General features: G+C 44.0%; 1 long non-coding RNA gene across 1 annotated transcript in view; it reads left to right on the forward strand.

The window, feature by feature from the left end:
• Positions 1-2,346: 2,346 nt before the first annotated feature.
• The window catches only part of LOC307181097, a 183,421-nt gene continuing 158,186 nt past the window's right edge, over positions 2,347-27,581 (forward strand). The window contains exon 1 of the long non-coding RNA XR_013825896.1: positions 2,347-2,439. This is a non-coding gene — a long non-coding RNA (uncharacterized lncRNA). The remainder of the gene's footprint in view (positions 2,440-27,581) is intronic.

Consider the following 27,581-nt stretch of genomic DNA (forward strand, 5'->3'; position numbering starts at 1 on the left):
ACGCTGAGCCTTTGGTTAATTCCTCTTCCTGGTGGGAAATGAGAGTTAAATTTGCCCGTCCAGACACCTCCAGCTAGTCTCTCATTGGTTCTCGCTATTCCTGTTCATCTTCCGCAGAAATTGCAAACTGGGCCAAACAGGAGGTTAAAGGGACTGACTCTCCAAGTCGGGAGAGTGTTAGTAAAGCGTCTGGAATGTTGCACCCGAGTACCAGGGTACGAAAACTGGGACATATTTGAACACGTCTCCCGATCACATGGTTGATCATACTCTAGGTTCCACATGCATGTTTTAGCTGAAGGAAGAATACCTTAAACCTGGGTAGTTGAAACCCGTGGAATGGGTACCATGCAATATGACTTCAAAGGGTCTTCATTTGCTCACCGAACCTCTCCAATCCTATCACTGCTGCGTTTATGCCCCTGTACACATGCTTGAATCTCTTTCGGAGACATAGCAATCCATAGGTTTTAAGATACTTACTAGTCAGGTACATTCTTAGGCGTTTAATATGCGGTGTTGAGTCCATTTCGTTGAGCAAGGAGTAGCTCTTGTCTATTCCATATTTGGCTTAAGGAACTTTATCTGTGCTCATTTCAATCTCTGGTTTTATGCAGCACCCCAACTCACCTTTACCCTTAAGCAAGCATAAGTTGGTTTTCTAAATTTGAGACCCTGTTCTGTTCTGTAATTCAGTTCCTGTGTAGCCAAGTTTACATTCCGTGTATTACTGATATCTTATGATGTGTCTTTTTCTGTGTGACTTATTTCAGTTAGAATCATCATACCTGAATCCACTCATTGTGCTCCTAAGGGCCTGATGACATACATTTCATTGCTGAGTGATATTGCTTTGTAAGTAAATACCACAACTTCTTTATCCATTTTTCACTTTCTGCGATGTTCAACTTGTACTGTAAACGAGGTTCTTGTAAACAGAGGCGTCCCAAACTTTGGGGTGGCTGTGTCTTTTTGATTTTAATTTCCCTAAGCTATAGGACCATAAGTGGCAGTGCCCTAGGCTCTGTTGCTTTGTTTTTTAGATGTTTAAGGAAACACCATACACTTCTCCGGAGTGTCTGTTGGCAATTTACATCCCGCCCATCAGCATAACAAGGCTCCCAGTTCTCCATGGCCTGTCCTGCCTTTCTGGATTTTACACTTTTTTCAGATGGCTTTTTTGACCGGGGGGAAGTGAGACTTCATTGTAGTGCAGATTTCCTTTGCAAGCTTGCTTGGTTGGCCAAAAAGTGCGTATGCGTTTTTTCCTGAATATATTCAGGAAAAAACGCATACGCCCTTTTTGGCCAAGTGCATCATTGTGGACGTTCTGCCTCTTTTCCTATGCTTTCAATGCAATTCCAGTCTACCTCCTGAAATCGGTTTCCTGCAATTCTGCCCCGCTTTCAAGTCCTCTTGGCAGCCTTACTTCAGTCTATTTTTGGACGATAGCTGTCATTTATAACTCTGCAGGTTTGTGAATTACAGTGCCCCTGAGCTCCTTTCTTCAACTTGCTTTCTTGTGACCTGGCCGCAACACCGCACGATGGCTTCAGGCCCTAATCTGGTTTCGGCACGGCACGCTGAGCCTCTGGTTATTTCCTCTTCCTGGTGGGAAATGAGACTTAAATTTGCCCGTCCAGACACCTCCAGCTAGTCTCTCATTGGTTCTCGCTATTCCTGTTCATCTTCCGCAGAAATTGCAAACTGGGCCAAACAGGAGGTTAAAGGCGCTGACTCTCCAAGTGGGGAGAGTGTTAGTAAAGCGTCTGGAATGTTGCACCCGAGTACCAGGGGAGGAAAACTGAGACATATTTGAACACGTCTCCCGATCACATGGTTGATCATACTCTGGGTTCCACATGCATGTTTTAGCTGAAGGAAGAATACCTAAAACCTGGGTAGTTGAAACCCGTGGAATGGGTACCATGCAATATGACTTCAAAGGGTCTTCATTTGCTCACCGAACCTCTCCAATCCTATCACTGCTGCGTTTATGCCCCTGTACACATGCTTGATTCTCTTTCGGAGACATAGCAATCCCTAGATTTTAAGATACTTACTAGTCAGGTACATTCTTAGGCGTTTAATATGCGGTGTTGAGTCCATTTCTTTGAGCAAGGAGTAGCTCTTGTCTATTCCATATTTGGCTTAAGGAACTTTATCTGTGCTCATTTCAATCTCTGGTTTTATGCAGCACCCCAACTCACCTTTACCCTTAAGCAAGCATAGGTTGGTTTTCTAAATTTGAGACCCTGTTCTGTTCTATAATTCAGTTCCTGTGTAGCCAAGTTTACATTCCGTGTATTACTGATATCTTATGATGTTTCTTTTTCTGTGTGACTTATTTCACTTAGAATCATCATACCTGAATCCACTCATTGTGCTACTAAGGGCCTGATGACACAGATTTCATTGCTGAGTGATATTGCTTTGTAAGTAAATACCACAACTTCTTTATCCATTTTTCACTTTCTGCGATGTTGAACTTGTACTGTAAACGAGGTTCTTGTAAACAGAGGCGTCCCAAACTTTGGGGTGGCTGTGTCTTTTTGATTTTAAATTCCCTAAGCTATAGGACCATAAGTGGCAGTGCCCTAGGCTCTGTTGCTTTGTTTTTTAGATGTTTCAGGAAACACCATACACTTCTCCCGAGTGGCTGTTGGCAATTTACATCCCGCCCATCAGCATAACAAGGCTCCCAGTTCTCCATGGCCTGTCCTACCTTTCTGGATTTTACACTTTTTTCAGATGGCCCTTTTGACCGGGGGGAAGTGAGACTTCATTGTAGTGCAGATTTCCTTTGCAAGCTTGCTTGGTTGGCCAAAAAGTGCGTATGCGTTTTTTCCTGAATATATTCAGGAAAAAACGCATACGCCCTTTTTGGCCAAGTGCATCATTGTGGACGTTCTGCCTCTTTTCCTATGCTTTCAATGCAATTCCAGTCTACCTCCTGAAATCGGTTTCCTGCAATTCTGTCCCGCTTTCAAGTCCTCTTGGCAGCCTTACTTCAGTATATTTTTGGACGATAGCTGTCATTTATAACTCTGCAGGTTTGTGAATTACAGTGCCCCTGAGCTCCTTTCTTCAACTCGCTTTCTTGTGACCTGGCCGCAACACCGCAGGATGGCTTCAGGCCCTAATCTGGTTCCGGCCCGGCATGCTGAGCCTTTGGTTAATTCCTCTTCCTGGTGGGAAATGAGAGTTAAATTTGCCCACCCAGACACCTGCAGCTAGCCTCTCATTGGTTCTTGCTATTCCTGTTCATCTTCCGCAGAAATTGCAAACTGGGCCAAACAGGAGGTTAAAGGGACTGACTCTCCAAGTCGGGAGAGTGTTAGTAAAGCGTCTGGAATGTTGCACCCGAGTACCAGGGGAGGAAAACTGAGACATATTTGAACACGTCTCCCGATCACATGGTTGATCATACTCTAGGTTCCACATGCATGTTTTAGCTGAAGGAAGAATACCTTAAACCTGGGTAGTTGAAACCCGTGGAATGGGTACCATGCAATATGACTTCAAAGGGTCTTCATTTGCTCACCGAACCTCTCCAATCCTATCACTGCTGCGTTTATGCCCCTGTACACATGCTTGATTCTCTTTCAGAGACATAGCAATCCCTAGGTTTTAAGATACTTACTAGTCAGGTACATTCTTAGGCGTTTAATATGGGGTTTTGAGTCCATTTCGTTGAGCAAGGAGTAGCTCTTGTCTATTCCATATTTGGCTTAAGGAACTTTATCTGTGCTCATTTCAATCTCTGGTTTTATGCAGCACCCCAACTCACCTTTCCCCTTAAGCAAGCATAAGTTGGTTTTCTAAATTTGAGACCCTGTTCTGTTTTGGAATGCAGTTCCTGTGTAGCCAAGTTTACATTCCGTGTATTAGTGATATCTTATGATGTTTCTTTTTCTGTGTGACTTATTTCAGTTAGAATCATCGTACCTGAATCCACTCATTATGCTGCTACGGGCCTGATGACATAGATTTCATTGCTGAGTGATACTGCATTGTACGTAAGTACCACAAGTTCTTTATCCATTTTTCACTTTCTGTGATATTGAACTTGTATGGTAAACGAGGTTCTTGTAAACGGAGGCGTCCCAAACTTTGGGGTGGCTGTGTCTTTTTGATTTTAATTTCCCTAAGCTATAGGACCATAAGTGGCAGTGCCATAGGCTCTGTTGCTTTGTTTTTTAGATGTTTCAGGAAACACCATACACTTCTCCTGAGTGTCTGTTGGCAATTTACATCCCGCCCATCAGCATAACAAGGCTCCCAGTTCTCCATGGCCTGTCCTGCCTTTCTGGATTTTACACTTTTTTCAGATGGCCCTTTTGACCGGGGGGAAGTGAGACTTCATTGTAGTGCAGATTTCCTTTGCCAGTTTGCTTGGTTGGCCAAAAAGGGCGTATGCGTTTTTTCCTGAATATATTCAGGAAAAAACGCATACGCACTTTTTGGCCAAGTGCATCATTGTGGACGTTCTGCCTCTTTTCCTATGCTTTCAATGCAATTCCAGTCTACCTCCTGAAATCGGTTTCCTGCAATTCTGCCCCGCTTTCAAGTCCTCTTGGCAGCCTTACTTCAGTCTATTTTTGGACGATAGCTGTCATTTATAACTCTGCAGGTTTGTGAATTACAGTGCCCCTGAGCTCCTTTCTTCAACTTGCTTTCTTGTGACCTGGCCGCAACACCGCAGGATGGCTTCAGGCCCTAATCTGGTTCCGGCACGGCACGCTGAGCCTCTGGTTATTTCCTCTTCCTGGTGGGAAATGAGAGTTAAATTTGCCCGTCCAGACACCTCCAGCTAGTCTCTCATTGGTTCTCGCTATTCCTGTTCATCTTCCGCAGAAATTGCAAACTGTGCCAAACAGGAGGTTAAAGGCGCTGACTCTCCAAGTGGGGAGAGTGTTAGTAAAGCGTCTGGAATGTTGCACCCGAGTACCAGGGGAGGAAAACTGAGACATATTTGAACACGTCTCCCGATCACATGGTTGATCATACTCTGGGTTCCACATGCATGTTTTAGCTGAAGGAAGAATACCTAAAACCTGGGTAGTTGAAACCCGTGGAATGGGTACCATGCAATATGACTTCAAAGGGTCTTCATTTGCTCACCGAACCTCTCCAATCCTATCACTGCTGCGTTTATGCCCCTGTACACATGCTTGATTCTCTTTCGGAGACATAGCAATCCCTAGATTTTAAGATACTTACTAGTCAGGTACATTCTTAGGCGTTTAATATGCGGTGTTGAGTCCATTTCTTTGAGCAAGGAGTAGCTCTTGTCTATTCTATATTTGGCTTAAGGAACTTTATCTGTGCTCATTTCAATCTCTGGTTTTATGCAGTACCCCAACTCACCTTTACCCTTAAGCAAGCATAAGTTGGTTTTCTAAATTTGAGACCCTGTTCTGTTCTGTAATTCAGTTCCTGTGTAGCCAAGTTTACATTCCATGTATTACTGATATCTTATGATGTTTCTTTTTCTGTGTGACTTATTTCAGTTAGAATCATCATACCTGAATCCACTCATTGTGCTACTAAGGGCCTGATGACACAGATTTCATTGCTGAGTGATATTGCTTTGTAAGTAAATACCACAACTTTCTTATCCATTTTTCACTTTCTGCGATGTTGAACTTGTACTGTAAACGAGGTTCTTGTAAACAGAGCCGTTCCAAACTTTGGGGTGGCTGTGTCTTTTTGATTTTAAATTCCCTAAGCTATAGGACCATAAGTTGTAGTGCCCTAGGCTCTGTTGCTTTGTTTTTTAGATGTTTCAGGAAACACCATACACTTCTCCCGAGTGGTTGTTGGCAATTTACATCCCGCCCTTCAGCATAACAAGGCTCCCAGTTCTCCATGGCCTGTCCTGCCTTTCTGGATTTTACACTTTTTTCAGATGGCCCTTTTGACCGGGGGGAAGTGAGACTTCATTGTAGTGCAGATTTCCTTTGCAAGCTTGCTTGGTTGGCCAAAAAGGGCGTATGCGTTTTTTCCTGAATATATTCAGGAAAAAACGCATACGCCCTTTTTGGCCAAGTGCATCATTGTGGACGTTCTGCCTCTTTTCCTATGCTTTCAATGCAATTCCAGTCTACCTCCTGAAATCGGTTTCCTGCAATTCTGCCCCGCTTTCAAGTCCTCTTGGCAGCCTTACTTCAGTCTATTTTTGGACGATAGCTGTCATTTATAACTCTGCAGGTTTGTGAATTACAGTGCCCCTGAGCTCCTTTCTTCAACTCGCTTTCTTGTGAGCTGGCCGCAACACCGCAGGATGGCTTCAGGCCCTAATCTGGTTCCGGCCCGGCATGCTGAGCCTTTGGTTAATTCCTCTTCCTGGTGGGAAATGAGAGTTAAATTTGCCCGTCCAGACACCTGCAGCTAGCCTCTCATTGGTTCTCGCTATTCCTGTTCATCTTCCGCAGAAATTGCAAACTGGGCCAAACAGGAGGTTAAAGGGACTGACTCTCCAAGTCGGGAGAGTGTTAGTAAAGCGTCTGGAGTGTTGCACCCGAGTACCAGGGGAGGAAAACTGAGACATATTTGAACACGTCTCCCGTTCACATGGTTGATCATACTCTGGGTTCCACATGCATGTTTTAGCTGAAGGAAGAATACCTTAAACCTGGAGAGTTGAGACCCGTGGAATGGGTACCGTGCAATATGACTTCAAAGGGTCTTCATTTGCTCACCGAACCTCTCCAATCCTATCACTGCTGCATTTATGCCCCTGTACACACGCTTGATTCTCTTTTGGAGACATAGCAATCCATAGGTTTTAAGATACTTACTAGTCAGGTACATTCTTAGGCGTTTAATATGGGGTTTTGAGTCCATTTCGTTGAGCAAGGAGTAGCTCTTGTCTATTCCATATTTGGCTTAAGGAACTTTATCTGTGCTCATTTCAATCTCTGTTTTTATGCAGCACCCCAACTCACCTTTCCCCTTAAGCAAGCATAAGTTGGTTTTCTAAATTTGAGACCCTGTTCTGTTTTGGAATGCAGTTCCTGTGTAGCCAAGTTTACATTCCGTGTATTAGTGATATCTTATGATGTTTCTTTTTCTGTGTGACTTATTTCAGTTAGAATCATCGTACCTGAATCCACTCATTATGCTGCTACGGGCCTGATGACATAGATTTCATTGCTGAGTGATACTGCATTGTACGTAAGTACCACAAGTTCTTTATCCATTTTTCACTTTCTGTGATATTGAACTTGTACGGTAAACGAGGTTCTTGTAAGCGGAGGCGTCCCAAACTTTGGGGTGGCTGTGTCTTTTTAATTTTAATTTCCCTAAGCTATAGGACCATAAGTGGAAGTGCCCTAGGCTCTGTTGCTTTGTTTTTTAGATGTTTCAGGAAACACCATACACTTCTCCTGAGTGTCTGTTGGCAATTTACATCCCGCCCATCAGCATAACAAGGCTCCCAGTTCTCCATGGCCTGTCCTGCCTTTCTGGATTTTACACTTTTTTCAGATGGCCCTTTTGACCGGGGGGAAGTGAGACTTCATTGTAGTGCAGATTTCCTTTGCAAGTTTGCTTGGTTGGCCAAAAAGGGCGTATGCGTTTTTTCCTGAATATATTCAGGAAAAAACGCATACGCCCTTTTTGGCCAAGTGCATCATTGTGGACGTTCTGCCTCTTTTCCTATGCTTTCAATGTAATTCCAGTCTACCTCCTGAAATCAGTTTCCCGTAATTCTGCCCCGCTTTCAAGTCCTCTTGGCAGCCTTACTTCAGTATATTTTTGGACGATAGCTGTCATTTATAACTCTGCAGGTTTGTGAATTACAGTGCCCCTGAGCTCCTTTCTTCAACTCGCTTTCTTGTGACCTGGCCACAACACCGCAGGATGTCTTCAGGCCCTAATCTGGTTCTGGCACGGCACGCTGAGCCTTTGGTTAATTCCTCTTCCTGGTGGGAAATGAGAGTTAAATTTGCCCGTCCAGACACTTCCAGCTAGTCTCTCATTGGTTCTCGCTATTCCTGTTCATCTTCCGCAGAAATTGCAAACTGGGCCAAACAGGAGGTTAAAGGCGCTGATTCTCCAAGTGGGGAGAGTGTTAGTAAAGCGTCTGGAATGTTGCACCCGAGTACCAGGGGGGGAAAACTGAGACATATTTGAACACGTCTCCCGTTCACATGGTTGATCATACTTGGGTTCCACATGCATGTTTTAGCTGAAGGAAGAATACCTTAAACCTGGAGAGTTGAGACCCGTGTAATGGGTACCATGCAATATGACTTCAAAGGGTCTTCATTTGCTCACCGAACCTCTCCAATCCTATCACTGCTGCGTTTATGTCCCTGTACACATGCTTGATTCTCTTTCGGAGACATAGCAATCCATAGGTTTTAAGATACTTACTAGTCAGGTACATTCTTAGGCGTTTAATATGCGGTGTTGAGTCCATTTCGTTGAGCAAGGAGTAGCTCTTGTCTATTCCATATTTGACTTAAGGAACTTTATCTGTGCTCATTTCAATCTCTGGTTTTATGCAGCACCCCAACTCACCTTTACCCTTAAGCAAGCATAAGTTGGTTTTCTAAATTTGAGACCCTGTTCTGTTCTGTAATTCAGTTCCTGTGTAGCCAAGTTTACATTCCATGTATTACTGATATCTTATGATGTTTCTTTTTCTGTGTGAATTACTTCAGTTAGAATCATCATACCTGAATCCACTCATTGTGCTGCTAAGGGCCTGATGACACAGATTTCATTGCTGAGTGATATTGCTTTGTAAGTAAATACCACAACTTCTTTATCCATTTTTCACTTTCTGCGATGTTGAACTTGTACTGTAAACGAGGTTCTTGTAAACAGAGCCGTTCCAAACTTTGGGGTGGCTGTGTCTTTTTGATTTTAATTTCCCTAAGCTATAGGACCATAAGTGGAAGTGCCCTAGGTTCTGTTGCTTTGTTTTTTAGATGTTTCAGGAAACACCATACACTTCTCCCGAGTGGTTGTTGGCAATTTACATCCCGCCCATCAGCATAACAAGGCTCCCAGTTGTCCATGGCCTGTCCTGCCTTTCTGGATTTTACACTTTTTTCAGATGGCCCTTTTGACCGGGGGGAAGTGAGACTTCATTGTAGTGCAGATTTCCTTTGCAAGCTTGCTTGGTTGGCCAAAAAGGGCGTATGCGTTTTTTCCTGAATATATTCAGGAAAAAACGCATACGCCCTTTTTGGCCAAGTGCATCATTGTGGACGTTCTGCCTCTTTTCCTATGCTTTCAATGCAATTCCAGTCTACCTCCTGAAATCGGTTTCCTGCAATTCTGCCCCGCTTTCAAGTCCTCTTGGCAGCCTTACTTCAGTCTATTTTTGGACGATAACTGTCATTTATAACTCTGCAGGTTTGTGAATTACAGTGCCCCTGAGCTCCTTTCTTCAACTCGCTTTCTTGTGACCTGGCTGCAACACTGCAGGATGGCTTCAGGCCCTAATCTGGTTCTGGCACGGCACGCTGAGCCTTTGGTTATTTCCTCCTCATGGTGGGAAATGAGAGTTAAATGTGTCCGTCCAGACACCTCCAGCTAGCCTCTCATTGGTTCTCACTATTCCTGTTCATCTTCCGCAGAAATTGCAAACTGTGCCAAACAGGAGGTTAAAGGCGCTGACTCTCCAAGTGGGGAGAGTGTTAGTAAAGCGTCTGGAATGTTGCACCCGAGTACCAGGGGAGGAAAACTGAGACATATTTGAACACGTCTCCCGATCACATGGTTGATCATACTCTGGGTTCCACATGCATGTTTTAGCTGAAGGAAGAATACCTAAAACCTGGGTAGTTGAAACCCGTGGAATGGGTACCATGCAATATGACTTCAAAGGGTCTTCATTTGCTCACCGAACCTCTCGAATCCTATCACTGCTGCGTTTATGCCCCTGTACACATGCTTGATTCTCTTTCGGAGACATAGCAATCTATAGGTTTTAAAATACTTACTAGTCAGGTACATTCTTAGGCGTTTAATATGCGGTGTTGAGTCCATTTCGTTGAGCAAGGAGTAGCTCTTGTCTATTCCATATTTGGCCTAAGGAACTTTATCTGTGCTCATTTCAATCTCTGGTTTTATGCAGCACCCCAACTCACCTTTACCCTTAAGCAAGCATAAGTTGGTTTTCTAAATTTGAGACCCTGTTCTGTTCTGTAATTCAGTTCCTGTGTAGCCAAGTTTACATTCCGTGTATTACTGATATCTTATGATGTTTCTTTTTCTGTGTGACTTATTTCAGTTAGAATCATCATACCTGAATCCACTCATTGTGCTGCTAAGGGCCTGATGACACAGATTTCATTGCTGAGTGATATTGCTTTGTAAGTAAATACCACAACTTCTTTATCCATTTTTCACTTTCTGCGATGTTGAACTTGTACTGTAAACGAGGTTCTTGTAAACAGAGCCGTTCCAAACTTTGGGGTGGCTGTGTCTTTTTGATTTTAATTTCCCTAAGCTATAGGACCATAAGTGGAAGTGCCCTAGGTTCTGTTGCTTTGTTTTTTAGATGTTTCAGGAAACACCATACACTTCTCCTGAGTGGTTGTTGGCAATTTACATCCCGCCCATCAGCATAACAAGGCTCCCAGTTCTCCATGGCCTGTCCTGCCTTTCTGGATTTTACACGTTTTTCAGATGGCCCTTTTGACCTGGGGGAAGTGAGACTTCATTGTAGTGCAGATTTCCTTTGCAAGCTTGCTTGGTTGGCCAAAAAGGGCGTATGCGTTTTTACATCCCGCCCATCAGCATAACAAGACTCCCAGTTCTCCATGGCCTGTCCTGCCTTTCTGGATTTTACACTTTTTTCAGATGGCCCTTTTGACCAGGGGGAAGTGAGACTTCATTGTAGTGCAGATTTCCTTTGCAAGCTTGCTTGGTTGGCCAAAAAGGGCGTATGCGTTTTTTCCTGAATATATTCAGGAAAAAACGCATACGCCCTTTTTGGCCAAGTGCATCATTGTGGACATTCTGAATCTTTTCCTATGCTTTCAATGCAATTCCAGTCTACCTCCTGAAATCGGTTTCCTGCAATTCTGCCCTGCTTTCAAGTCCTCTTGGCAGCCTTACTTCAGTATATTTTTGGACGATAGCTGTCATTTATAACTCTGCAGGTTTGTGAATTACAGTGCCCCTGAGCTCCTTTCTTCAACTCGCTTTCTTGTGACCTGGCCGCAACACCGCAGGATGGCTTCAGGCCCTAATCTGGTTCCGGCACGGCACGCTGAGCCTTTGGTTATTTCCTCTTCCTGGTGGGAAATGAGAGTTAAATTTGCCCGTCCAGACACCTCCAGCTAGCCTCTCATTGGTTCTCGCTATTCCTGTTCATCTTCCGCAGAAATTGCAAACTGGGCCAAACAGGAGTTTAAAGGCGCTGACTCTCCAAGTGGGGAGAGTGTTAGTAAAGCGTCTGGAATGTTGCACCCGAGTACCAGGGGTGGAAAACTGAGACATATTTGAACACGTCTCCCGTTCACATGGTTGATCATACTTGGGTTCCACATGCATGTTTTAGCTGAAGGAAGAATACCTAAAACCTGGGTAGTTGAAACCCGTGGAATGGGTACCATGCAATATGACTTCAAAGGGTCTTCATTTGCTCACCGAACCTCTCCAATCCTATCACTGCTGCGTTTATGCCGCTGTACACATGCTTGATTCTCCTTCGGAGACATAGCAATCCATAGGTTTTAAGATACTTACTAGTCAGGTACATTCTTAGGCGTTTAATATGCGGTGTTGAGTCCATTTCGTTGAGCAAGGAGTAGCTCTTGTCTATTCCATATTTGGCTTAAGGAACTTTATCTGTGCTCATTTCAATCTCTGGTTTTATGCAGCACCCCAACTCACCTTTCCCCTTAAGCAAGCATAAGTTGGTTTTCTAAATTTGAGACCCTGTTCTGTTCTGTAATTCAGTTCCTTTGTAGCCAAGTTTACATTCCGTGTATTAGTGATATCTTATGATGTTTCTTTTTCTGTGTGACTTATTTCAGTTAGAATCATCATACCTGAATACACTCATTGTGATGCTAAGGGCCTGATGACATAGAATTCATTGCTGAGTGATATTGCTTTGTAAGTAAATACCACAACTTCTTTATCCATTTTTCACTTTCTGCGATGTTGAACTTGTACGGTAAACGAGGTTCTTGTAAACAGAGGCGTCCCAAACTTTGGGGTGGCTGTGTCTTTTTGATTTTAATTTCCCTAAGCTATAGGACCATAAGTGGCAGTGCCCTAGGCTCTGTTGCTTTGTTTTTTAGATGTTTCAGGAAACACCATACACTTCTCCCGAGTGTCTGTTGGCAATTTACATCCCGCCCATCAGCATAACAAGGCTCCCAGTTCTCCATGGCCTGTCCTGCCTTTCTGGATTTTACACTTTTTTCAGATGGCCCTTTTGACCGGGGGGAAGTGAGACTTCATTGTAGTGCAGATTTCCTTTGCAAGCTTGCTTGGTTGGTCAAAAAGGGCGTATGCGTTTTTTCCTGAGTATATTCAGGAAAAAACGCATACGCCCTTTTTGGACAAGTGCATCATTGTGGACGTTCTGCCTCTTTTCCTATGCTTTCAATGCAATTCCAGTCTACCTCCTGAAATCGGTTTCCTGCAATTCTGCCCCGCTTTCAAGTCCTCTTGGCAGCCTTACTTCAGTCTATTTTTGGACGATAGCTGTCATTTATAACTCTGCAGGTTTGTGAATTACAGTGCCCCTGAGCTCCTTTCTTCAACTCGCTTTCTTTTGAGCTGGCCGCAACACCGCAGGATGGCTTCAGGCCCTAATCTGGTTCCGGCACGGCACGCTGAGCCTTTGGTTATTTCCTCTTCCTGGTGGGAAATGAGAGTTAAATTTGCCCGTCCAGACACCTCCAGCTAGTCTCTCATTGGTTCTCGCTATTCCTGTTCATCTTCCGCAGAAATTGCAAACTGGGTCAAACAGGAGGTTAAAGGGACTGACTCTCCAAGTCGGGAGAGTGTTAGTAAAGCGTCTGGAATGTTGCACCCGAGTACCAGGGTACGAAAACTGAGACATATTTGAACACGTCTCCCGTTCACATGGTTGATCATACTTGGGTTCCACATGCATGTTTTAGCTGAAGGAAGAATACCTTAAACCTGGAGAGTTGAGACCCGTGTAATGGGTACCATGCAATATGACTTCAAAGGGTCTTCATTTGCTCACCGAACCTCTCCAATCCTATCACTGCTGCGTTTATGCCCCTGTACACATGCTTGATTCTCTTTCGGAGACACAGCAATCCATAGGTTTTAAGATACTTACTAGTCAGGTACATTCTTAGGCGTTTAATATGCGGTGTTGAGTCCATTTCGTTGAGCAAGGAGTAGCTCTTGTCTATTCCATATTTGACTTAAGGAACTTTATCTGTGCTCATTTCAATCTCTGGTTTTATGCAGCACCCCAACTCACCTTTACCCTTAAGCAAGCATAAGTTGGTTTTCTAAATTTGAGACCCTGTTCTGTTCTGTAATTCAGTTCCTGTATAGCCAAGTTTACATTCCGTGTATTACTGATATCTTATGATGTTTCTTTTCTGTGTGTCTTATTTCAGTTAGAATCATCATACCTGAATCCACTCATTGTGCTGCTACGGGCCTGATGACACAGATTTCATTGCTGAGTGATATTGCTTTGTAAGTAAATACCACAACTTCTTTATCCATTTTTCACTTTCTGCGATGTTGAACTTGTACTGTAAACGAGGTTCTTGTAAACAGAGCCGTTCCAAACTTTGGGGTGGCTGTGTCTTTTTGATTTTAATTTCCCTAAGCTATAGGACCATAAGTGGCAGTGCCCTAGGCTCTGTTGCTTTGTTTTTTAGATGTTTCAGGAAACACCATACACTTCTCCCGAGTGTCTGTTGGCAATTTACATCCCGCCCATCAGCATAACAAGGCTCCCAGTTCTCCATGGCCTGTCCTGCCTTTCTGGATTTTACACTTTTTTCAGATGGCCCTTTTGACCGGGGGGAAGTGAGACTTCATTGTAGTGCAGATTTCCTTTGCAAGCTTGCTTGGTTGGCCAAAAAGGGCGTATGCGTTTTTTCCTGAATATATTCAGGAAAAAACGCATACGCCCTTTTTGGCCAAGTGCATCATTGTGGACGTTCTGCCTCTTTTCCTATGCTTTCAATGCAATTCCAGTCTACCTCCTGAAATCGGTTTCCTGCAATTCTGCCCCGCTTTCAAGTCCTCTTGGCAGCCTTACTTCAGTCTATTTTTGGACGATAGCTGTCATTTATAACTCTGCAGGTTTGTGAATTACAGTGCCCCTGAGCTCCTTTCTTCAACTCGCTTTCTTGTGACCTGGCCGCAACACCGCAGGATGGCTTCAGGCCCTAATCTGGTTCCGGCACGGCACGCTGAGCCTTTGGTTATTTCCTCTTCCTGGTGGGAAATGAGAGTTAAATTTGCCCGTCCAGACACCTCCAGCTAGTCTCTCATTGGTTCTCGCTATTCCTGTTCATCTTCCGCAGAAATTGCAAACTGGGCCAAACAGGAGTTTAAAGGCGCTGACTCTCCAAGTGGGGAGAGTGTTAGTAAAGCGTCTGGAATGTTGCACCCGAGTACCAAGGGAGGAAAACTGAGACATATTTGAACACGTCTCCCGTTCACATGGTTGATCATACTTGGGTTGCACATGCATGTTTTAGCTGAAGGAAGAATACCTTAAACCTGGAGAGTTGAGACCCGTGCAATGGGTACCATGCAATATGACTTCAAAGGGTCTTCATTTGCTCACCGAACCTCTCCAATCCTATCACTGCTGCGTTTATGCCCCTGTACACATGCTTGATTCTCTTTTGGAGACATAGCAATCCATAGGTTTTACGATACTTACTAGTCAGGTACATTCTTAGGCGTTTAATATGCGGTGTTGAGTCCATTTCGTTGAGCAAGGAGTAGCTCTTGTCTATTCCATATTTGACTTAAGGAACTTTATCTGTGCTCATTTCAATCTCTGGTTTTATGCAGCACCCCAACTCACCTTTACCCTTAAGCAAGCATAAGTTGGTTTTCTAAATTTGAGACCCTGTTCTGTTCTGTAATTCAGTTCCTGTGTAGCCAAGTTTACATTCCGTGTATTACTGATATCTTATGATGTTTCTTTTTCTGTGTGACTTATTTCAGTTAGAATCATCATACCTGAATCCACTCATTGTGATGCTAAGGGCCTGATGACATAGATTTCATTGCTGAGTGATATTGCTTTGTAAGTAAATACCACAACTTCTTTATCCATTTTTCACTTTCTGGGATGTTGAACTTGTACTGTAAACGAGGTTCTTGTAAACAGAGCCGTTCCAAACTTTGGGGTGGCTGTGTCTTTTTGATTTTAATTTCCCTAAGCTATAGGACCATAAGTGGCAGTGCCCTAGGCTCTGTTGCTTTGTTTTTTAGATGTTTCAGGAAACACCATACACTTCTCCCGAGTGTCTGTTGGCAATTTACATCCCGCCCATCAGCATAACAAGGCTCCCAGTTGTCCATGGCCTGTCCTGCCTTTCTGGATTTTACACTTTTTTCAGATGGCCCTTTTGACCGGGGGGAAGTGAGACTTCATTGTAGTGCAGATTTCCTTTGCAAGCTTGCTTGGTTGGCCAAAAAGGGCGTATGCGTTTTTTCCTGAATATATTCAGGAAAAAACGCATACGCCCTTTTTGGCCAAGTGCATCATTGTGGACGTTCTGCCTCTTTTCCTATGCTTTCAATGCAATTCCAGTCTACCTCCTGAAATCGGTTTCCTGCAATTCTGCCCCGCTTTCAAGTCCTCTTGGCAGCCTTACTTCAGTCTATTTTTGGACGATAGCTGTCATTTATAACTCTGCAGGTTTGTGAATTACAGTGTCCCTGAGCTCCTTTCTTCAACTCGCTTTCTTGTGACCTGGCCGCAACACCGCAGGATGGCTTCAGGCCCTAATCTGGTTCCAGCATGGCACGCTGAGCCTTTGGTTATTTCCTCTTCCTGGTGGGAAATGAGAGTTAAATTTGCCCGTCCAGACACCTCCAGCTAGTCTCTCATTGGTTCTCGCTATTCCTGTTCATCTTCCGCAGAAATTGCAAACTGGGCCAAACAGGAGGTTAAAGGCGCTGACTCTCCAAGTGGGGAGAGTGTTAGTAAAGCGTCTGGAATGTTGCACCCGAGTACCAGGGGAGGAAAACTGAGACATATTTGAACACGTCTCCCGTTCACATGGTTGATCATACTTGGGTTCCACATGCATGTTTTAGCTGAAGGAAGAATACCTTAAACCTGGAGAGTTGAGACCCGTGTAATGGGTACCATGCAATATGACTTCAAAGGGTCTTCATTTGCTCACCGAACCTCTCCAATCCTATCACTGCTGCGTTTATGCCCCTGTACACATGCTTGATTCTCTTTTGGAGACATAGCAATCCATAGGTTTTACGATACTTACTAGTCAGGTACATTCTTAGGCGTTTAATATGCGGTGTTGAGTCCATTTCGTTGAGCAAGGAGTAGCTCTTGTCTATTCCATATTTGACTTAAGGAACTTTATCTGTGCTCATTTCAATCTCTGGTTTTATGCAGCACCCCAACTCACCTTTACACTTAAGCAAGCAGAAGTTGGTTTTCTAAATTTGAGACCCTGTTCTGTTCTGTAATTCAGTTCCTGTGTAGCCAAGTTTACATTCCGTGTATTACTGATATCTTATGATGTTTCTTTTTCTGTGTGACTTATTTCAGTTAGAATCATCATACCTGAATCCACTCATTGTGATGCTAAGGGCCTGATGACATAGATTTCATTGCTGAGTGATATTGCTTTGTAAGTAAATACCACAACTTCTTTATCCATTTTTCACTTTCTGCGATGTTGAACTTGTACTGTAAACGAGGTTCTTGTAAACAGAGCCATTCCAAACTTTCGGGTGGCTGTGTCTTTTTGATTTTAATTTCCCTAAGCTATAGGACCATAAGTGGAAGTGCCCTAGGTTCTGTTGCTTTGTTTTTTAGATGTTTCAGGAAACACCATATACTTCTCCCGAGTGGTTGTTGGCAATTTACATCCCGCCCATCAGCATAACAATGCTCCCAGTTCTCCATGGCCTGTCCTGCCTTTCTGGATTTTACACTTTTTTCAGATGGCCCTTTTGACCGGGGGGGAAGTGAGACTTCATTGTAGTGCAGATTTCCTTTGCAAGCTTGCTTGGTTGGCCAAAAAGGGCGTATGCGTTTTTTCCTGAATATATTCAGGAAAAAACGCATACACCCTTTTTGGCCAAGTGCATCATTGTGGACGTTCTGCCTCTTTTCCTATGCTTTCAACGCAATTCCAGTCTACCTCCTGAAATCGGTTTCCTGCAATTCTGCCCCGCTTTCAAGTCCTCTTGGCAGCCTTACTTCAGTGTATTTTTGGACGATAGCTGTCATTTATAACTCTGCAGGTTTGTGAATTACAGTGCCACTGGGCTCCTTTGTTCAACTCGCTTTCTTTTGAGCTGGCTGCAACACCGCAGGATGGCTTCAGGCCCTAATCTGGTTCCGGTACGGCACGCTGAGCCTTTGGTTATTTCCTCTTCCTGGTGGGAAATGAGAGTTAAATTTGCCCGTCCAGACACCTCCAGCTAGCCTCTCATTGGTTCTCGCTATTCCTGTTCATCTTCCGCAGAAATTGCAAACTGGGCCAAACAGGAGGTTAAAGGGACTGACTCTCCAAGTCGGGAGAGTGTTATAAAGCGTCTGGAATGTTGCACGCGAGTACCAGGGGAGGAAAACTGAGACATATTTGAACACGTCTCCCGTTCACATGGTTGATCATACTCTGGGTTCCACATGCATGTTTTAGCTGAAGGAAGAATACCTTAAACCTGGAGAGTTGAGACCCGTGGAATGGGTACCATGCAATATGACTTCAAAGGGTCTTCATTTGCTCACCGAACCTCTCCAGTCCTATCACTGCTGCGTTTATTCCCCTGTACACACGCTTGATTCTCTTTTGGAGACATAGCAATCCATAGTTTTTAAGATACTTACTAGTCAGGTACATTCTTAGGGGTTTAATATGGGGTTTGGAGTCCATTTCGTTGAGCAAGGAGTAGCTCTTGTCTATTCCATATTTGGCTTAAGGAACTTTATCTGTGCTCATTTCAATCTCTGGTTTTATGCAGCACCCCAACTCACCTTTACCCTTAAGCAAGCATAAGTTGGTTTTCTAAATTTGAGACCCTGTTCTGTTCTGGAATGCAGTACCTGTGTAGCCAAGTTTACATTCCGTGTATTAGTGATATCTTATGATGTTTCTTTTTCTGTGTGACTTATTTCAGTTAGAATCATCGTACCTGAATCCACTCATTATGCTGCTACAGACGGGATGACATAGATTTCATTGCTGAGTGATACTGCATTGTACGTAAGTACCACAAGTTCTTTATCCATTTTTCACTTTCTGCGATGTTGAACTTGTACTGTAAACGAGGTTCTTGTAAACAGAGGCGTCCCAAACTTTGGGGTGGCTGTGTCTTTTTGATTTTAATTTCCCTAAGCTATAGGACCATAAGTGGCAGTGCCCTAGGCTCTGTTGCTTTGTTTTTTAGATGTTTCAGGAAACACCATACACTTCTCCGGAGTGTCTGTTGGCAATTTACATCCCGCCCATCAGCATAACAAGGCTCCCAGTTGTCCATGGCCTGTCCTGCCTTTCTGGATTTTACACTTTTTTCAGATGGCCCTTTTGACCGGGGGGAAGTGAGACTTCATTGTAGTGCAGATTTCCTTTGCAAGCTTGCTTGGTTGGCCAAAAAGGGCGTATGCGTTTTTTCCTGAATATATTCAGGAAAAAACGCATACGCCCTTTTTGGCCAAGTGCATCATTGTGGACGTTCTGCCTCTTTTCCTATGCTTTCAATGCAATTCCAGTCTACCTCCTGAAATCGGTTTCCTGCAATTCTGCCCCGCTTTCAAGTCCTCTTGGCAGCCTTACTTCAGTCTATTTTTGGACGATAGCTCTCATTTATAACTCTGCAGGTTTGTGAATTACAGTGCCCCTGAGCTCCTTTCTTCAACTCGCTTTCTTTTGAGCTGGCCGCAACACCGCAGGATGGCTTCAGGCCCTAATCTGGTTCCGGTACGGCACGCTGAGCCTTTGGTTATTTCCTCTTCCTGGTGGGAAATGAGAGTTAAATTTGCCCGTCCAGACACCTCCAGCTAGCCTCTCATTGGTTCTTGCTATTCCTGTTCATCTTCCGCAGAAATTGCAAACTGGGCCAAACAGGAGGTTAAAGGGACTGACTCTCCAAGTCGGGAGAGTGTTAGTAAAGCATCTGGAATGTTGCACCCGAGTACCAGGGTACGAAAACTGACATATTAGAACACGTCTCCCGATCACATGGTTGATCATACTCTAGGTTCCACATGCATGTTTTAGCTGAAGGAAGAATACCTTAAACCTGGGTAGTTGAAACCCGTGGAATGGGTACCATGCAATATGACTTCAAAGGGTCTTCATTTGCTCACCGAACCTCTCCAATCCTATCACTGCTGCATTTATGCCCCTGTACACATGCTTGATTCTCTTTCGGAGACATAGCAATCCATAGGTTTTAAGATACTTACTAGTCAGGTACATTCTTAGGCGTTTAGTATGCGGTGTTGAGTCCATTTCGTTGAGCAAGGAGTAGCTCTTGTCTATTCCATATTTGACTTAAGGAACTTTATCTGTGCTCATTTCAATCTCTGGTTTTATGCAGCACCCCAACTCACCTTTACCCTTAAGCAAGCATAAGTTGGTTTTCTAAATTTGAGTCCCTGTTCTGTTCTGTAATTCAGTTCCTGTGTAGCCAAGTTTACATTCCGTGTATTACTGATATCTTATGATGTTTCTTTTTCTGTGTGACTTACTTCAGTTAGAATCATCATACCTGAATCCACTCATTGTGCTGCTAAGGGCCTGATGACACAGATTTCATTGCTGAGTGATATTGCTTTGTAAGTAAATACCACAACTTCTTTATCCATTTTTCACTTTCTGTGATGTTGAACATGTACTGTAAACGAGGTTCTTGTAAACAGAGCCGTTCCAAACTTTGGGGTGGCTGTGTCTTTTTCATTTTAATTTCCCTAAGCTATAGGACCATAAGTGGAAGTGCCCTAGGCTCTGTTGCTTTGTTTTTTAGATGTTTCAGGAAACACCATACACTTCTCCCCAGTGTCTGTTGGCAATTTACATCCCGCCCATCAGCATAACAAGGCTCCCAGTTCTCAATGGCCTGTTGCCTTTCTGGATTTTACACTTTTTTCAGATGGCCCTTTTGGCCGGGGGGAAGTGAGACTTCATTGTAGTGCAGATTTCCTTTGCAAGCTTGCTTGGTTGGCCAAAAAGGGCGTATGCGTTTTTTCCTGAATATATTCAGGAAAAAACGCATACGCCCTTTTTGGCCAAGTGCATCATTGTGGACGTTCTGCCTCTTTTCCTATGCTTTCAATGCAATTCCAGTCTACCTCCTGAAATCGGTTTCCTGCAATTCTGCCCCGCTTTCAAGTCCTCTTGGCAGCCTTACTTCAGTCTATTTTTGGACGATAGCTGTCATTTATAACTCTGCAGGTTTGTGAATTACAGTGCCCCTGAGCTCCTTTCTTCAACTCGCTTTCTTGTGACCTGGCCGCAACACCGCAGGATGGCTTCAGGCCCTAATCTGGGTCTGGCACGGCACGCTGAGCCTTTGGTTAATTCCTCTTCCTGGTGGGAAATGAGAGTTAAATTTGCCCGTCCAGACACCTCCAGCTAGTCTCTCATTGGTTCTCGCTATTCCTGTTCATCTTCCGCAGAATTTGCAAACTGGGCCAAACAGGAGGTTAAAGGGACTGACTCTCCAAGTCGGGAGAGTGTTAGTAAAGCGTCTGGAATGTTGCACCCGAGTACCAGGGGAGGAAAACTGAGACATATTTGAACACGTCTCCCGATCACATGGTTGATCATACTCTAGGTTCCACATGCATGTTTTAGCTGAAGGAAGAATACCTTAAACCTGGAGAGTTGAGACCCGTGGAATGGGTACCATGCAATATGACTTCAAAGGGTCTTCATTTGCTCACCGAACCTCTCCAATCCTATCACTGCTGCGTTTATGCCCCTGTACACATGCTTGATTCTCTTTTGGAGACATAGCAATCCATAGGTTTTCCGATACTTACTAGTCAGGTACATTCTTAGGCGTTTAATATGCGGTGTTGAGTCCATTTCGTTGAGCAAGGAGTAGCTCTTGTCTATTCCATATTTGGCTTAAGGAACTTTATCTGTGCTCATTTCAATCTCTGGTTTTATGCAGCACCCCAACTCACCTTTACCCTTAAGCAAGCATAAGTTGGTTTTCTAAATTTGAGACCCTGTTCTGTTTTGGAATTCAGTTCCTGTGTAGCCAAGTTTACATTCCGTGTATTAGTGATATCTTATGATGTTTCTTTTTCTGTGTGACTTATTTCAGTTAGAATCATCGTACCTGAATCCACTCATTGTGCTGCTAAGGGCCTGATGACACAGATTTCATTGCTGAGTGATATTGCTTTGTAAGTAAATACCACAACTTCTTTATCCATTTTTCACTTTCTGCGATGTTGAACTTGTACTGTAAACGAGGTTCTTGTAAACAGAGGCGTCCCAAACTTTGGGGTGGCTGTGTCTTTTTGATTTTAATTTCCCTAAGCTATAGGACCATAAGTGGAAGTGCCCTAGGTTCTGTTGCTTTGTTTTTTACATGTTTCAGGAAAACCCATACACTTCTCCCGAGTGGTTGTTGGCAATTTACATCCCGCCCATCAGCATAACAAGGCTCCCAGTTCTCCATGGCCTGTCTTGTCTTTCTGGATTTTACACTTTTTTCAGATGGCCCTTTTGACCGGGGGGAAGTGAGACTTCATTGTAGTGCAGATTTCCTTTGCAAGCTTGCTTGGTTGGCCAAAAAGGGCGTATGCGTTTTTTCCTGAATATATTCAGGAAAAAACGCATACGCCCTTTTTGGCCAAGTGCATCATTGTGGACGTTCTGCCTCTTTTCCTATGCTTTCAATGCAATTCCAGTCTACCTCCTGAAATCGGTTTCCTGCAATTCTGCCCCGCTTTCAAGTCCTCTTGGCAGCCTTACTTCAGTCTATTTTTGGACGATAGCTGTCATTTATAACTCTGCAGGTTTGTGAATTACAGTGCCCCTGAGCTCCTTTCTTCAACTCGCTTTCTTGTGACCTGGCCGCAACACCGCAGGATGGCTTCAGGCCCTAATCTGGTTCCGGCACGGCATGCTGAGCCTTTGGTTAATTCCTCTTCCTGGTGGGAAATGAGAGTTAAATTTGCCCGTCCAGACACCTCCAGCTAGTCTCTCATTGGTTCTCGCTATTCCTGTTCATCTTCCGCAGAAATTGCAAACTGGGCCAAACAGGAGGTTAAAGGCGCTGACTCTCCAAGTGGGGAGAGTGTTAGTAAAGCGTCTGGAATGTTGCACCCGAGTACCAGGGGAGGAAAACTGAGACATATTTGAACACGTCTCCCGTTCACATGGTTGATCATACTTGGGTTCCACATGCATGTTTTAGCTGAAGGAAGAATACCTTAAACCTGGAGAGTTGAGACCCGTGTAATGGGTACCATGCAATATGACTTCAAAGGGTCTTCATTTGCTCACCGAACCTCTCCAATCCTATCACTGCTGCGTTTATGCCCCTGTACACATGCTTGATTCTCTTTCGGAGACATAGCAATCCATAGGTTTTAAGATACTTACTAGTCAGGTACATTCTTAGGCATTTAATATGCGGTGTTGAGTCCATTTCGTTGAGCAAGGAGTAGCTCTTGTCTATTCCATATTTGGCTTAAGGAACTTTATCTGTGCTCATTTCAATCTCTGGTTTTATGCAGCACCCCAACTCACCTTTACCCTTAAGCAAGCATAAGTTGGTTTTCTAAATTTGAGACCCTGTTCTGTTTTGGAATTCAGTTCCTGTGTAGCCAAGTTTACATTCCGTGTATTAGTTCTATCTTATGATGTTTCTTTTTCTGTGTGACTTATTTCAGTTAGAATCATCGTACCTGAATCCACTCATTGTGCTGCTAAGGGCCTGATGACACAGATTTCATTGCTGAGTGATATTGCTTTGTAAGTAAATACCACAACTTCTTTATCCATTTTTCACTTTCTGCGATGTTGAACTTGTACTGTAAACGAGGTTCTTGTAAACAGATCCGTTCCAAACTTTGGGGTGGCTGTGTCTTTTTGATTTTAATTTCCCTAAGCTATAGGACCATAAGTGGAAGTGCCCTAGGTTCTGTTGCTTTGTTTTTTAGATGTTTCAGGAAACACCATACACTTCTCCCGAGTGGTTGTTGGCAATTTACATCCCGCCCATCAGCATAACAAGGCTCCCAGTTCTCCATGGCCTGTCTTGTCTTTCTGGATTTTACACTTTTTTCAGATGGCCCTTTTGACCGGGGGGAAGTGAGACTTCATTGTAGTGCAGATTTCCTTTGCAAGCTTGCTTGGTTGGCCAAAAAGGGCGTATGCGTTTTTTCCTGAATATATTCAGGAAAAAACGCATCCGCCCTTTTTGGCCAAGTGCATCATTGTGGACGTTCTGCCTCTTTTCCTATGCTTTCAATGCAATTCCAGTCTACCTCCTGAAATCGGTTTCCTGCAATTCTGCCCCGCTTTCAAGTCCTCTTGGCAGCCTTACTTCAGTCTATTTTTGGACGATAGCTGTCATTTATAACTCTGCAGGTTTGTGCATTACAGTGCCCCTGAGCTCCTTTCTTCAACTCGTTTTCTTGTGACCTGGCCGCAACACCGCAGGATGGCTTCAGGCCCTAATCTGGTTCCGGCACGGCACGATGAGCCTTTGGTTAATTCCTCTTCCTGGTGGAAAATGAGAGTTAAATTTGCCCGTCCAGACACCTCCAGCTAGCCTCTCATTGGTTCTCGCTATTCCTGTTCATCTTCCGCAGAAATTGCAAACTGGGCCAAACAGGAGGTTAAAGGCGCTGACTCTTCAAGTGCGGAGAGTGTTAGTAAAGCGTCTGGAATGTTGCACCCGAGTACCAGGGGAGGAAAACTGAGACATATTTGAACACGTCTCCCGTTCACATGGTTGATCATACTTGGGTTCCACATGCATGTTTTAGCTGAAGGAAGAATACCTTAAACCTGGAGAGTTGAGACCCGTGTAATGGGTACCATGCAATGTGACTTCAAAGGGTCTTCATTTGCTCACCGAACCTCTCCAATCCTATCACTGCTGTGTTTATGCCCCTGTACACATGCTTGATTCTCTTTCGGAGACATAGCAATCCCTAGGTTTTAAGATACTTACTAGTCAGGTACATTCTTAGGCGTTTAATATGCGGTGTTGAGTCCATTTCGTTGAGCAAGGAGTAGCTCTTGTCTATTCCATATTTGGCTTAAGGAACTTTATCTGTGCTCATTTCAATCTCTGGTTTTATGCAGCACCCCAACTCACCTTTACCCTTAAGCAAGCATAAGTTGGTTTTCTAAATTTGAGACCCTGTTCTGTTTTGGAATTCAGTTCCTGTGTAGCCAAGTTTACATTCCGTGTATTAGTGATATCTTATGATGTTTCTTTTTCTGTGTGACTTACTTCAGTTAGAATCATCGTACCTGAATCCACTCATTATGCTGCTACGGGCATGATGACATAGATTTCATTGCTGAGTGATACTGCATTGTACGTAAGTACCACAAGTTCTTTATCCATTTTTCACTTTCTGTGATATTGAACTTGTATGGTAAACGAGGTTCTTGTAAACGGAGGCGTCCCAAACTTTGGGGTGGCTGTGTCTTTTTGATTTTAATTTCCCTAAGCTATAGGACCATAAGTGGAAGTGCCCTAGGCTCTGTTGCTTTGTTTTTTAGATGTTTCAGGAAACACCATACACTTCTCCCGAGTGGTTGTTGGCAGTTTACATCCCGCCCATCAGCATAACAAGTCTCCCAGTTGTCCATGGCCTGTCCTGCCTTTCTGGATTTTACACTTTTTTCAGATGGCCCTTTTGACCGGGGGGAAGTGAGACTTCATTGTAGTGCACATTTCCTTTGCAAGCTTGCTTGGTTGGCCAAAAAGGGCGTATGCGTTTTTTCCTGAATATATTCAGGAAAAAACGCATACGCCCTTTTTGGCCAAGTGCATCATTGTGGACGTTCTGCCTCTTTTCCTATGCTTTCAATGCAATTCCAGTCTAGCTCCTGAAATCGGTTTCCTGCAATTCTGCCCCGCTTTCAAGTCCTCTTGGCAGCCTTACTTCAGTCTATTTTTGGACGATAGCTCTCATTTATAACTCTGCAGGTTTGTGAATTACAGTGCCCCTGAGCTCCTTTCTTCAACTCGCTTTCTTGTGACCTGGCCGCAACACCGCAGGATGGCTTCAGGCCCTAATCTGGTTCCGGCCCGGCATGCTGAGCCTTTGGTTAATTCCTCTTCCTGGTGGGAAATGAGAGTTAAATTTGCCCGTCCAGACACCTCCAGCTAGTCTCTCATTGGTTCTCGCTATTCCTGTTCATCTTCCGCAGAAATTGCAAACTGGGCCAAACAGGAGGTTAAAGGGACTGACTCTCCAAGTCGGGAGAGTGTTAGTAAAGCGTCTGGAATGTTGCACCCGAGTTCCAGGGGAGGAAAACTGAGACATATTTGAACACGTCTCCCGATCACATGGTTGATCATACTCTAGGTTCCACATGCATGTTTTAGCTGAAGGAAGAATACCTTAAACCTGGAGAGTTGAGACCCGTGTAATGCGTACCATGCAATATGACTTCAAAGGGTCTTCATTTGCTCACCGAACCTCTCCAATCCTATCACTGCTGCGTTTATGCCCCTGTACACATGCTTGATTCTCTTTTGGAGACATAGCAATCCATAGGTTTTACGATACTTACTAGTCAGGTACATTCTTAGGCGTTTAATATGCGGTGTTGAGTCCATTTCGTTGAGCAAGGAGTAGCTCTTGTCTATTCCATATTTGGCTTAAGGAACTTTATCTGTGCTCATTTCAATCTCTGGTTTTATGCAGCACCCCAACTCACCTTTACCCTTAAGCAAGCATAAGTTGGTTTTCTAAATTTGAGACCCTGTTCTGTTTTGGAATTCAGTTCCTGTGTAGCCAAGTTTACATTCCATGTATTACTGATATCTTATGATGTTTCTTTTTCTGTGTGACTTATTTCAGTTAGAATCATCGTACCTGAATCCACTCATTGTGCTGCTAAGGGCCTGATGACACAGATTTCATTGCTGAGTGATATTGCTTTGTAAGTAAATACCACAACTTCTTTATCCATTTTTCACTTTCTGCGATGTTGAACTTGTACTGTAAACGAGGTTCTTGTAAACAGAGGCGTCCCAAACTTTGGGGTGGCTGTGTCTTTTTGATTTTAATTTCCCTAAGCTATAGGACCATAAGTGGAAGTGCCCTAGGTTCTGTTGCTTTGTTTTTTACATGTTTCAGGAAAACCCATACACTTCTCCCGAGTGGTTGTTGGCAATTTACATCCCGCCCATCAGCATAACAAGGCTCCCAGTTCTCCATGGCCTGTCTTGTCTTTCTGGATTTTACACTTTTTTCAGATGGCCCTTTTGACCGGGGGGAAGTGAGACTTCATTGTAGTGCAGATTTCCTTTGCAAGCTTGCTTGGTTGGCCAAAAAGGGCGTATGCGTTTTTTCCTGAATATATTCAGGAAAAAACGCATACGCCCTTTTTGGCCAAGTGCATCATTGTGGACGTTCTGCCTCTTTTCCTATGCTTTCAATGCAATTCCAGTCTACCTCCTGAAATCGGTTTCCTGCAATTCTGCCCCGCTTTCAAGTCCTCTTGGCAGCCTTACTTCAGTCTATTTTTGGACGATAGCTGTCATTTATAACTCTGCAGGTTTGTGAATTACAGTGCCCCTGAGCTCCTTTCTTCAACTCGCTTTCTTGTGACCTGGCCGCAACACCACAGGATGGCTTCAGGCCCTAATCTGGTTCCGGCCCGGCATGCTGAGCCTTTGGTTAATTCCTCTTCCTGGTGGGAAATGAGAGTTAAATTTGCCCGTCCAGACACCTCCAGCTAGTCTCTCATTGGTTCTCGCTATTCCTGTTCATCTTCCGCAGAAATTGCAAACTGGGCCAAACAGGAGGTTAAAGGGACTGACTCTCCATGTCGGGAGAGTGTTAGTAAAGCGTCTGGAATGTTGCACCCGAGTACCAGGGGAGGAAAACTGAGACATATTTGAACACGTCTCCCGATCACATGGTTGATCATACTCTAGGTTCCACATGCATGTTTTAGCTGAAGGAAGAATACCTGAAACCTGGAGAGTTGAGACCCGTGTAATGCGAACCATGCAATATGACTTCAAAGGGTCTTCATTTGCTCACCGAACCTCTCCAATCCTATCACTGCTGCGTTTATGCCCCTGTACACATGCTTGATTCTCTTTCGGAGACATAGCAATCCATAGGTTTTAAGATACTTACTAGTCAGGTACATTCTTAGGCGTTTAATATGAGGTGTTGAGTCCATTTCGTTGAGCAAGGAGTAGCTCTTGTCTAT

Source organism: Stenella coeruleoalba (assembly GCF_951394435.1).
Source record: "Stenella coeruleoalba genome assembly, contig: scaffold_57, whole genome shotgun sequence".
Lineage (NCBI taxonomy): Eukaryota > Metazoa > Chordata > Mammalia > Artiodactyla > Delphinidae > Stenella > Stenella coeruleoalba.